The sequence below is a fragment of the Humulus lupulus genome, chromosome 4 (assembly GCF_963169125.1).
Source record: "Humulus lupulus chromosome 4, drHumLupu1.1, whole genome shotgun sequence".
NCBI lineage: Eukaryota > Viridiplantae > Streptophyta > Magnoliopsida > Rosales > Cannabaceae > Humulus > Humulus lupulus.
Genome location: NC_084796.1, coordinates 141187336 through 141200851, shown reverse-complemented (window position 1 = coordinate 141200851; position 13516 = coordinate 141187336).

Below are 13516 nucleotides of genomic sequence, written 5' to 3'. Positions count from 1 at the left end.
AGGAAAAGAAACAGAGAAAATCGTAAGTAAAATACCCGAGCTATCATTACTGGTCGCTATATTATATACTCTACTAGTGCTACACTCACTCTCTGGCATGAAGAAGTCTTAATCTAAATTGGGAGCGTACTTAAAATTGTCGTTCTCGTCAAACAAGTGACAAGGAATTCGTAAACTATCTAAGAGTGAGAGATCAGTACCGTTCTCATCCGAAGATTCGTTGAGAGGCTTGAGAGGTTCGGTGGCTTTCTTTTATCCCTTTCCCAATGGGGCGGGGGGAGCAGCAACTCGCAGGGTGCTGGAGGGTTCCCTGATTGTCACTCCAACAGTCCTCCTCCTTTGAGGTTGTGACACGTCTGGGTGCTGCTCGGGAATCTCCTCGCCAGTGGCACTTCCTGCTGTTGACTCCCTAACATCCTAGTGAGGTGCCTAAAAGCCCGACCAACCTCAGGTTAGCCTCTGTGACCAAATGCTTGACACTCTTCTCTACCTCTGTCAGGCTGGCCAAGAGGGCTGATCGGATTTCCATGTCTGGTGTGGGAGTTGGTCGCAACCATGGGCCTGAAAGGCGCTAAAAATATAAGGGAAATGCAGTAAAAATTAAAGAAAAAAAATGACCAAGGGTGCAAAGACTTTACCTCCTTGTGTGAAGGCCAAGTTGTTCGCGACCATGTCAGTAGTTAGAAAGTACTCCATATGGTACTTCCCCACGTTAAAGATAAAGTAGTGTTAATGAAGAAAGTGCGACCTATTTCCTGGTGGCAGAAATGGAAGAACCCCGTGTTTTCCTGGTTGGGTTTGGATTTTAGGTCGAACAGGTAATTGACCTCATGTGGCGTGGGGACAGGCCATTTCTTATGGCTATAGAGGATATAGAGTGCAGAAAGCATTCTATATCCGTTAGGGGTTATTTGAAAAGGAGCGACCCCGAAATAATTGGCCATTCCCTGGAAGAAAGGATGAAGAGGCAGGATCGCTCCTGCCTCGATGTGATACCTTGACCAGGCGCTGTATGCGCCTCCAGGCAGATTCGCCCTTTGGTCTCTAGTGGGTTGGACAAGGTGTTGGGGTTTTATGCCCTAATTAAAACCCTAATTCTTTGTAATCTCATTTTATTATCAATAAAAGAATAGAAATCATTTTTTGACTTGGTCAATCACTTTTCTCACATGTTTTATTTTCATGATTATTTTTTTAATATAAACTTCTATTAAATCCCGAGTATATAACTAATCTTATTTATAGTGACATAATCACAGTGGAATATAAATATGATTATATGTTCAAAATAAGTTAGTCCTAAGATTAGTTAGTGCACATGATTTACACTGACTTGCCAATCTGCGATATGATATACTTACACATTACAGTGTTATGTTCTTTCCAGAACATTAGCAAAGTAGATAAGATCGGATGTATTTGTTACATCGGACAGGACCGATATTGACAGTTGATAAGATAAGTAAACATACCGTTATTATCTATTCTAGTCATATCATATAGTTGACCATAGGTCAATTCAATCTCAATTCTGAGTGGTTAGTATTCTAATTGATTGTATTATTTGAGTTCTTTGACTTGTTCGTTACCAGCTTACCCTACGGACTAGCCCATACTTACATCTTGGGAACTCAGTAGTATAATTGAGTGGGAGTGTTAATCATAGATATGAACATCTATAGCTTCTGATGAAGAAGTGAAACGATGGTTTCCTTTTAGTTTGGTTCAAGGTGTTAAATGATAGAGATCTCATTTCAGTAATTAAATTAGTTTACTGAAATATCATTTACAAGGAACTAAGTGTTTTAAGGATAAAATACAATGAGGGGTAAAACGGTATTTTAGTCCTATCTCATTGTAGACCGTCTATAGAGGATTGGGTGACAATTATGGTTGTAACAATGGATAATCAATAGCATATCTATATTTGTTATAGAGCGTTCTATGAATTCAAGAGTGCAATTCCAAGTCTATAGTGGAGTCACGAGGAATTAATAAGTTAGTAAATTTATTTGTTAGATTTATGATAACATATTGGACCTTGATTTCATAGGCCCATGGTCCCCATTTTACCTTGGATAAAATCATCTAGATAGTCTCAATTAATTGATTTAATCATCAATTAGAATTATCAAAGTTGACCAGGTCAATTTTGGATAGTTTCACAGAGTTGTGTAATTTTGAGAAGAAAAGAGAAATTATGGTAGATTTATTAATTAAGATAAATTGGTATCTAAATTAATAAATAAATTTTAATCAAGGTTCAAATTATAAATAATTAATTTGTTAAAGGATTTAAATAATTATTTAATTAATTAAATCAATAGAAAATAATACAGGCCTTGATTTTAAGTCCAATGGGCTTATAATCAAATGAGAAATTTTACGGGCCTGTAGCCCATGATAATTTCGACCTAGGGCTTCAAAATGGCTATTATTTTATTGATTTTTTAATTAAATTAAATGGCCTAATTGAGTCTATAAAAGGAGTGCTTAGAAAGAAGTCAAAACAGAAGTTTGATAAGTCACAAGTCAGATTTTCTGATAGTTTTAGATTCTCTCTAAACACAAGTCCTTTTCTAAGCCTCTTTGTTATTTTCTCTTCTTCTCTCTATATCTATCTCATGTGATGAGAATTTCCCACACTAGTCTAGGTGGTTCTAAGGATACATTGGAAGATTGTGAAGAAAATAGAAGATCAGTTCAGTTTCTTGATAATACTCTGCGGCAGAGAGGATACAAGAGTTAGAGAAACCGAAGGAAGGACTCTTTAATTCCTCTGCGTATACTGTAAGTATTCTATTCTATGCTTCTCTTTGAATTCAATTTTAGAAACATGTTTTAGGCTATCTCATATTAATTTGTTTAATATTAGATATACATGAAAATAAATAAAGATCATGTATAAGCTAATCCAACACTAGGGTCACCCCAGGAAGTTCGTATTTTTTAATGTAATTGGCAATCATCCTAACCGTTGCCTGGCTAGGAGGGGCGACGTACCTTTCAACATCTAGTTGAATGGCGTTTCTAAGTTGAGCGTGAGTTTGAATGCTAGGGTCGGGGATATTTCTTTCTCGACCACTGGTCGAGGGAATTTCAGCCTGAGGAGCAGGCTGATTTGAAGGGTTGGAAGGTTTCTTGTTCTGGGCTTTAGACTTAACACGACCCAAGTGCGGGGATGATGAAATTTTTGGGGTAGCTCGAGAAAAAGGAATTTCTGGTATCAACAGTGATAGTTGCTCCCCGTCCTCAAGCAATTGGGCTAGCAAGTCGTCGTCGATGGGCCTCTCACCTCCCCACGGATCTTGCATGAAAAGCTGCGAACAGAGAAAGGGGGAGATGAGAACGTAGAGCCTAAAAAGTTGTGTTAAGAGTTGGAATAACGTTGCTCGATTATAAAAGTTAAGCTTTTATACAGCCAGCAGCATTCTGGCAAAAACACTAAGTTTTATACGAGCAGTTTGAGAAACGGATTAAAAAGCGGAAGTAAAAAGCTTTTCAGAAAAAGCTTTTTCAACTCCGAAAGGGCGGGAAAAACCCAGTTTTTCAACTAGCTTAAAATCGAATTTTTACTTTGATTTTACGCCCCTAAATTTACAATCTCAACTATCAAATTGACTCTTAACTCCTATGAAACGTTATTTCACTACCCTATCAAACATCGATCAACATGCCCATTTACCCTAAGACAGTTTCGGTCAAGAACAACCTAGAACTCAAATACAAAATAATTTTGCATGGCAACTCAAATGTCTAAGGGGTTCATAAAACTTACTTAGATGAAAGGTGGAGTCTGAACATGAAAGCTTTGAGCGTCCGGATGGAAGTTCCTTGGATCAACGATGAAAGTTCCTGGGATTTCTAGGCTCTGAAGGTCGAAGTTCTTTAGAGTTCTTGAAAAGGAGATGGCGAGTGAAAAGTAAAAAGTGAAAATGTGGATTTGGGGTATTATTTATAGTGACTGCAACACGATAAAAGAAGTAATCATGAATTACTTTTTTCAAAGTATGGGGAAGTGTAATAGCCGTCAGACATGTTTTTGGGAAATCGAAAAGACTTAATTGGACATGATTGATCACTTTTTTCAAGAAAGCACGGGCAGCTCTGACAGATTTGGTGGGGTAAGCGAAGAGTCAGTTTCCTAAGTTTACTTTATGTTGGTCGCAGTAAAATAAACTTGGGGGGCAAATGTTTACCCAAAATGACTGCGGATGACGTGGCAGGAATTTTGTACACGAGGGTAACACGTGTCAGTGTCATTAAGAAGGGGTGTTGTTCGTCTGTCGACCAGCTCCTCGATGCTTCATCAAAGCTTAGCTATTAGACATGACCAGGCTGGTCTTATGATTCGGTTTATTTCCTTTAACGGTCATAATCTTGTAATAATTACATTGAATATTTCCTCTTTATTACCTTGATACACGGTTATTAAGGAAAGTTAAGGCCCAATGGCTCATGTAATCCCCCTTGAGCCTATAAATATGCATGAAATAGCTCAAGGAATGGACTTTTTTGATCTCTAATCTTTTTCCTGAATATTAAGAGAGGGAGCTATAGTGTGATTATCGATCGTTTATTGTAATTCTCCCAAGGTTTTTGAAACTCAAGAACCCTAGTTCTTTGATCACGGTTTTCAGATTCAATATTAATAATAGCGTTAAGTGGACGTAGGTCATTACCATTCTTTAGGGCCGAACCACTATAAATCGTTGGTGTTTTCTTCTTTTCCATTAGATTAAACTCTTAATTGTCGTCTCATTTTCTGTCGTATATTTGACTCTGTGTCGTTGGCCAAATCGAGGGTCAACAAAGACATTTTCATTGTTCAAAACATGTATTGATGACTAAAACTTGATTTTTTTAATATATATTTCGGTTTTTGAGTATTTTTTATTTTATTTACCTAATTTATAGGTTTTTTAATAAAGTTAATATTAATTATGTTAAATCTTTATAATGTATTGTATTTTACATAAATTTTTTTATATTAAAATTTTGTTATTTGAATAATTGTCTATATTATAGTATTATTTCTGACATAATTTTTTATATTATTTATATAATGAAGTTTTTTTAATTTATTTTTGTTAATTATATTATTTTAGGATCAATTCAATTACCATATATTTAATAACCAATGTTTAAACTTTTATTGTAGGAAATATTTGTTTGAATTTGAGGTGTGTTGAAATTGTTGAATATTAATTTTGAAGGTGAGTAATAATTATTACTTAATTTTTTTATTTTTGATATTTACAAACTATTGTTAGAAGAGTTTGAATATATTAGATATCCATTCGTATTGAAGTAGGTTCTGAGATAAAATTGTGTGCTACAGAGATAACAGAATGTATAGAACATGCGTGTCTTAGTGAAGTAGGTTCTGTGAATTCCGTGTGTGCTGCAGTGGCTTGTGGTTGAGAATATGCATGTTGTTTGTTGTATTTTTTGTTTGATTTTAATTTATAGGTAGTAATAACTTGGGATATGCTATAAAAACAGAAGAAACTTTGCCCAATTATTTGAAGAGTAATATATTAATTGAACATGTTTTATTGGTTAATATATGTAATAATTATGTCTGTTTATGTTGATATTGTAAATACATATGAATTTTAGATATGTTATAGAAATAGAGGAAACTCTTCCCATTTCATTTTAGAATTTATTAATTGAACATATTTTTGTTCAATGACAATATTAATTTTCTTTTCATTATTGACTTGGGAATTAGGTAGATATTATCATTATGGATAAATCATGGATTCTTGATAATAGAGAAACACAACAATTTCAAGATGGATTCAACCAATTTTTAGAATTTCACCAAACAAATTTCAATAGAAGAGTCACTCAATTTAATCGAAGAAAGATGAGAAAAGGCAAGTCTCAGAGTAGCAGCACACCAACGAAAAGTGGCTAGATACTTCAACACCAGGGTGAAAGATCCAAAATTCCATGTTGGAGACTTAGTACTCAGAAGAGTGTTCCTAAACACTAAGGACACTGCAACAGGGGTACTAGGACCTAATTGGGAAGGGTCATACCTTTTTGGAGGAGGTGATCCCACCAGGGATATACGAGATAGCTCGACTGAATGGAGAACTAATCAAAAACTAATGGAATGGCAAACACCCCCCCCCCAGTACTATCAGTGAAGCTGTTTAGCGACGACATAAATTTTAATTTGCAAATGTATTATTTTGGAATTATCTATGTAACATCCATTATGCTCATGATGAATGAATAAATTTAATTTCTTAAGTTTCGCTTAATTCTTTAAATTTCTTTCAACGAGGGATTGGTCACTTTAGACCTATCAACCCCATCAGATCATGTTCAATTCTGGCCCTTGAGGGACCTATCGACCCATAAGATTTAAACAAGAGACTAGTCCAAGGACTTGTTGCCATTATGGAACATGTTCGATCCAGGTATTTGAGGGACCTATCGACCCATAAGATCCAAAGAAGAGACTGGTACAAGGACCTGTCGCCATTATGTATCATGTTCGATCTTGGTTCTTGAGGAACCCATCGACCCATACGATCCAAAAAGAGAGACTAGTCTTAAGACCTTGTCGCCAAATTATTTGATCATGTTCGATCTTGGTTCTTGAGGAACCTATCGACTCACTCGATCAACAAAAGAGACCGGTCCTAGACAATGTCACCAAATTATTTGATCATGTTCGGTCGTGGTTCTTGAGGAACCTATCGACCCATACGATCAACAAAAGATATTGGTCCGAGGACTAGTCACCATTATTTGATCATGTTCGATAATGGTTCTTAAGGAACCTATCGACCCATACGATCAAAAAAGAGACTGGTTCACAGCCTGTCGCCATCATCAGATCATAATCGATTTTGGTCCTTGAGGGACCGATCGATAATTTGATCTAAGACTCATTACAAGCTTGATTAGCCCATCAAGACCCGATTGGTCCAACTTAGACACTTCTGTCTACAATCATTATAATGAGTACACGAGAGATTACGTAGATCGTGATCGACACTTGCTACACAATCTACATTTGTGTATAGGTATCATTACTACTGAGTATGAAACCATCACCCGGCTACCAATGAGGGACAAGCATTTGCTGCTTGTATCATTGGGTGAAAATGATAGTGCTATGTGTCTAAACGCTCAAAGCAAGGCATGGTCAAGCAGCAAGTGACCAAGGCTTTTAAACCCATGATCACCTGGGGGCATATAGTACATACTGATCGGGGTATACACAAGCAATGAGGATGTGACCCTAAGTACTAAGCAAGCTCAAGTTTTTCTAGGACATTTGTTGAACATATGTTCCGAAAGTGCAACGAAATAAAGGCATAAAATGTCGTATGTAAAAACTGTTAAGTACAAGGTGCCCCACCAATGGAAAAAAAAGGAAAGACAAAGAATAAAAGACCAAAATAAGACTAACTCGGGTGAGGAGTATCATCTGAAAAACTGCCCTGGACCTCGGCAGCCTCATGGGCTAGACACTTCTTAAGCTCCTTCGCTCGCATCTTTTCGGGGAGGAAATCCAAGTTTAGATTTTTGTTGGACTTCCAGATCTAGTAGAAGCAAGAGAAGGCAATCCCTGAATACTCCTCTCGTGCCTTGTCCCGGGCAGCCTTGACCTCTTGCTCCTTCTCGACAAGAGCATCCTTCCACAGTTGGTCCATTTCAGCAATCAACTTCTCTTTCTCAGCTTCTGACTGTTTGAGCTGATCGGCAAATATCCCCTCCATCTCGGTTGTCAACTTGGTCACTTCCTACTGTTTGAGCTCCACAGTACTAATACCCAAGATAAAATGAAAATAGCATTGGGAGCCAACTAAGAGGGACTAATATCAAATTAATATGCCATCCTCCAGAAATATGGATGAAGAGGAATTAGGGCGCTAGACTAAATGGCAGAGCGTGTCCAAGCGCACATACCCAAAGGGGGATCCTCAGCTCTGTCGTCCGGACCAAGGAAAGTGATGGAAATGCTAGAAAGGTTGAAAGGCCTTCCTTAAGTTCTTAACCTTCTCTTCAATCATGTCAGAGGCAACCGCTTTGAATCAAACCACCTTGTAATCAGTAGGGTGAGGCTTCTCAACTGGCTTCCATATGATCTCACTAGCAGGATGAATGGAACTCTTTTTTTTTTCCCTACTTCTGCTATGCAGCTGGTGAGACTACCTTTCTCTTGGGAGAAGGGCGAGCCACCTTAGGCCAGAACCTGTGGATAGAACGCTCCTGAGGGTGAGTAGCCTAGCAATGAGAGCCCTCGGTATATTCTCGCTGAGAAGAAGAGTGATGGGGAACCCAACTGGTATCCCAATGGGAAGGGTGTTGCAAGGAGCCTCACTGACCAAACAGACTCCGCTGAGAAGAATGACCTTGATCAGATGTGCCCTTATAGCTACGAGGAGTACTATGCTGAGAAGAGCCAGGCGAAGAGCCCTGAGTGATGTGCCTAGAAATGTGAATATCTTCTTCGGAAGATTGTCGAGTTGTCTATTTTACTCTCGCCATTGAACTGTACCTTCTTAAGAAATCTTCCTCATTGAATAAATATATAGCGAAATGAGGGAGAGTCCTTTTCACCCTTTCCAACAACTCTTGAGGAGTACGCTCACTCACAGACTTGTCAGACGAAGAGGAGTTGGACACCTGAAACAAAGAAAGGATAAAAAGTAAAGTTAGTATAGCAACGTACTGAACCTCCCTTCCACGAACCATATAGGCTAGTAGCTGGGGGCATATCCGTTACTAATGACAAAAAGTGAATAAATCAAAGAAAAACTTGTCACAAAGGAGAGTCGACCTAGGCCCTAAGCTTACAGAACAGGAAGGAAAGGTCATAGGTGGTCGGCCTACCACCTTAGGCCGACTACCCTAGGATACAAACTTCAGAAAATGCCAGAGGACTAAGGTTCAACTCTCCAATAAATCATATGAAACAAGGAAGACACTAAGGAGATCAATAAAAAAGAAAAAAAAAATTAAGGGTCCTGGGTGGTCGGCCTATGATTGGGCAGACCACCCTAGATTTTGGGTCCCTAGAAATCACCCAAGGAGTATGGTAGTCGGGCTATGCTAAGGATTTGGCTGACCTATTAGGATACTTTATACAGGATCTTTATTTATTTTCATGTAGATCTAATATTAAACAAATTAATATGAGATAACCTAGAACATGTTTCTAAAATTGAATTCAAAGAGAAACAAAGATAAGAATACTTACAGTATACGCAGTGGAATGAAAGAGTCCTTCCTTCAGTTTCTCTAACTCGTGTATCCTTTCTGTCGCAGAGTATTATCAAGAAACTGAATTGTTCTTCTAATTTCTTCACAGTCTGCCAATGTATCCTTAGAATCACCTAGACTAGTGTGGGAAATTCTCAACACATGAGATAGATACAGAGAGAAGAAGAGAAAGTAACAAAGAGGCTTAGAAAAGGACTTATGTTTAGAGAGAATCTAAAACTATTAGAAAATTAGTGATTAAACTTGTCTGTCGTCTCAGAAATCTGAACTTCTAACTTCTCTCTAAGCACTCCTTTTATAGACTCAATTAGGCCATTTAATTTAATTAAGAAATCAATAAAATAATAGCCAATTTGAAGCCCTAGGTCAAAATTATCATGGGCTTTAGGCCCGTGAAATTTCTCATTTGATTATAAGCTTATTGGACTTAAAATCAAGGCATGTATTATTTTCTATTAATTTAATTAATCAAATCATTATTTAAATCATTTATAAAATTAATAATTTATAATTTGAACCTTGAATTATACTTATTTATTAATTTAGATACCAATTTATCTTAATTAATAAATCTGCCCTAATTTATATTTTCTTCTCAAAATTACATAACTCTATGAAACTATCCAAAATTGACTTGGTCAACTTTGATAATTAAATCAATTAATTGAGACTATCTAGATGATTTTATCCAAGGTACAATGGGGACCATGGGCCTATGAAATCAAGCTCCAATAAGTTATCATAAATCTAACAAATAAATTTACTAACTTATTAATTCCTCGTGACTTCACTATAGACTCGGAATTGCACTCTTGAATTCATAGAACACTCTATAACAAATATAGATATGCTATTAATTATCCATTGTTACAACCATAATTGTCACTTAATCCTCTATAGATGGTCTACAATGAGATAGGACTAAAATACAGTTTTACCCCTCATTGTATTTTATCCTTAAAACACTTAGTTCCTTGTAAATGATATTTCAGTAAACTAATTTATTTACTGAAATGAGATCTCTATCATTTAACACCTTGAACCAAACTAAAAGGAAACCATCATTTCACTTCTTCATTAGAAGCTATAGATGTTCATATCTATGATTAACACTCTCACTCAATTATAATACCGAGCTCCCAAGATGTAAGTATAGGCTAGTCCGTAGGGTAAGCTGGTAATGAAAAAGTCAAAGAACTCAAATAATACAATTAGTTAGAATACTAACCACTCAGAATTGAGATTGAATTGACCTATGGTCAACTATATGATATGACTAGAATAGATAATAACGGTATGTTTACTTATCTTATCAACTGTCAATATTGGTCCAGTCCGATGTAACAAATACATCCGATCTTATCTACTTTGCTAATGTTCTGGAAAGAACATAACACTGTAATGTGTAAGTAGATCATATCGTAGATTGGCAAGTCATTCTAAATCCTGTGCACTGACTCATCTTGGGACTAACTTATTTTGAACATATAATCATATTTATATTCCACTGTGATTACATCACTATAGATAAAATTAGCTATATGCTCAGGATTTAATAGAAGTTTATATTAAACAAATAATCACAAAATAAAACATGTGAGAAAAGTGATTGACCAAGTCAAAAATAATTTCTATTCTTTTATTGATAATAAAATGAGATTACAAAGAATTTGGGCTTTAATTAGGGCATAAAACCCCAACACGACCATCCAGGCCTGGGAACCCTAGAAATCGCCTATGCCTAGATCTAATACCCTGAAAATTGCCTATGCTTGGATCTAAAACCATGGAAATCACCCCAGGCTAGGGAAACCCTAGGGGTGGTCAGCCTATAATGGGAATTGAAGCCCTGGAAATCGCACAAGCTAGGGAAACCCTATGGGTGGTCGGCCTATGATGAGATTTGTTGGTCTAGAAATCGCCCAGACCATGGAAACCCTAAAGTATGATGGATTGTTAGGCCTGGAAATCGCCCAAGCCATGGAAACCTAGGGGTGGTCAGCCTATGAGAGATTTGTAGGCCTAGAAATCGTCATGGCTAAGGAAAACCTAAGGGTGGTTGGCCTACATACCTCTAAACCTTAAAGTATCACGCAAAAAGAAAAAAGGATCAAGCCAATCTTTGATTAAAAACAAGTATTTTGATTCAGAAAAGTTAGTTGTTTTAAATCAAAACAGAGCAAAGTAAGGAAATTAAGACATATTCATCAAAGACGTAAAGATTGGGAGAGAATACTTACCCAATAGAAGATACGCAGAGTTGATGAAGAGTTGGAGAATATCATTGCTCAGAACATCCCTGAAGTGTGCACATAGGTCAGGGATATGGTAAGTGAGTCCCTACTTATAGCCTCTCAAGTTAACAATATTTTTAGGAATTCGAATTCCTTGAAAAATATCTAGTATTGTTAGAAATTCAAATTCCATGAAAAATATCTTATATTTTTAGGAATTCAAATTCCTTGAAAAATATTTTGTATTTTTAGGAATTAATATTCTTGAAAAATATATTATATTTTTAGGATATTAATTTTTCTTGAAAAATATGATTTAGGAATTACAATTTTCCTTGAAAAATATTATCATTTTTAAGAATACAAAAAATTAAAAAAATTCCTTGAAAACAAATTATGTTTTTAGGAGTCGAATTCTTTGAAAAATGTAGCTAATTTTATGATCAAAATCCTTGAAAAATACGTGCTGAGAAAATTGTCGATAGTTGATAAAGTACTAATTAATGTCCCAAGGGACTTTACTGTTAGAGTACTGCTACGATATGTTTCTCGGGCCAGATCAAGTTTACCGTAATGTTGAACACGGTACGATAAACTTGGGGGGCAAATGTTATCCCTCAAAATTAAAGAGATGAGATGGCGAATGAGAAGGCGACACGTGACATCAAAAAGTATTGAAAAAGAAAAATGAACAAAGATGGATAATTCCAGAACCTATAGGAAAGTCGACTAAGCCTAAACCCCTAGGGGTGGTCGGCCTGACCCCAACCCCTAAGGATGGTCGGCCTAGCATGCTTAAGAACTACATGGGGTGGTCAGCCTAAACTCCCAAATACACTTCGCTGGATAAAGTTCACACACGTTCAAGTTGAATTCAACAAGCCTATCACCCAGAAGATCAACAGGCCTAGCACCCAGAAGATAAACAGGCCTAGCATGCAAGATCTAAAGGGTCATCGGGCCTAGCACCTAAGTCTCATAGACCAACCAAGACTTAGCATTTTCCCAAAGGTTCTAATCGTGCATCGTCAACCACGATCTAAAGAAACGACGAGGAGACCGACGATCTCATAATCATGGTAGGGTGGACACGTATCTCCACTCCCAATGTTCGTGTACCAAACCACGATTCCTAGTCTTGTTGATCATGTTGACCTAGGGCTTCATTTAAGGGGGATTTTTTCTGGAGAGACTTTTGGATCGATCATTTACTTAATTTCTTGGAAAATCTATGACGAGTGAACTCTTCAGTTCATCTTTGTAAATGTCAATCGAGTGATTCAATACTTACTGTTCCTTAGAACAGGGCTAAACTGCTATAAATTTCTCTGTGTCTTGTTTAGATATTTGTACTCTATCATATATTTACATTTATATCATTCAAATGGTTTCATATATCGTACATACGACCGTTTCCCAATTTCACTGGTCAACCGTGATAAAGAACAAGGTGTTGCTCCTTTGCCACTTTAGGGGCAACAAATTCTTAAAGAAGTAGAGAAAATTGATTTCAAGTATGGAAAAATGAAGAAAAATAAGAAAGTAAATGAATTTTTCCAAAGGAAATCAATTTTTTTTTTGTCTCCCTTAGTAGAAATATTTACTTGTTCGACATTGTTTAGATGTCATGCATATAGAAAAAAATGTGTGCGAAAGTATTATAGGTACATTACTTGATATTCCTGGTAAACTAAGGATGATTTAACTAGTTGTTTAGATCTTGTTGAAATGGGGTATACGAACTAATTTAGCACCTAAAGAGAAAGGTAAATGCACATATTTACCTCCTTCTTGTTTCACATTGTTCAGAGGGGAAAAAAGTTGTATATAAATCATTTGCGGAGATGAAAGTGTCTGATGGCTATTCATCCAACATTTGAAACTTGGTATCCATGGGGGATTTGAAGCTGATGGGTATGGAATCATATAATTTTCATATGTTAATGAAACAATTACTTCCAATTGCTATCCGGTCAGTCTTACCGAAAAACGTTCGAGATTGTTTGACGAATGTTTGCATATTCTTC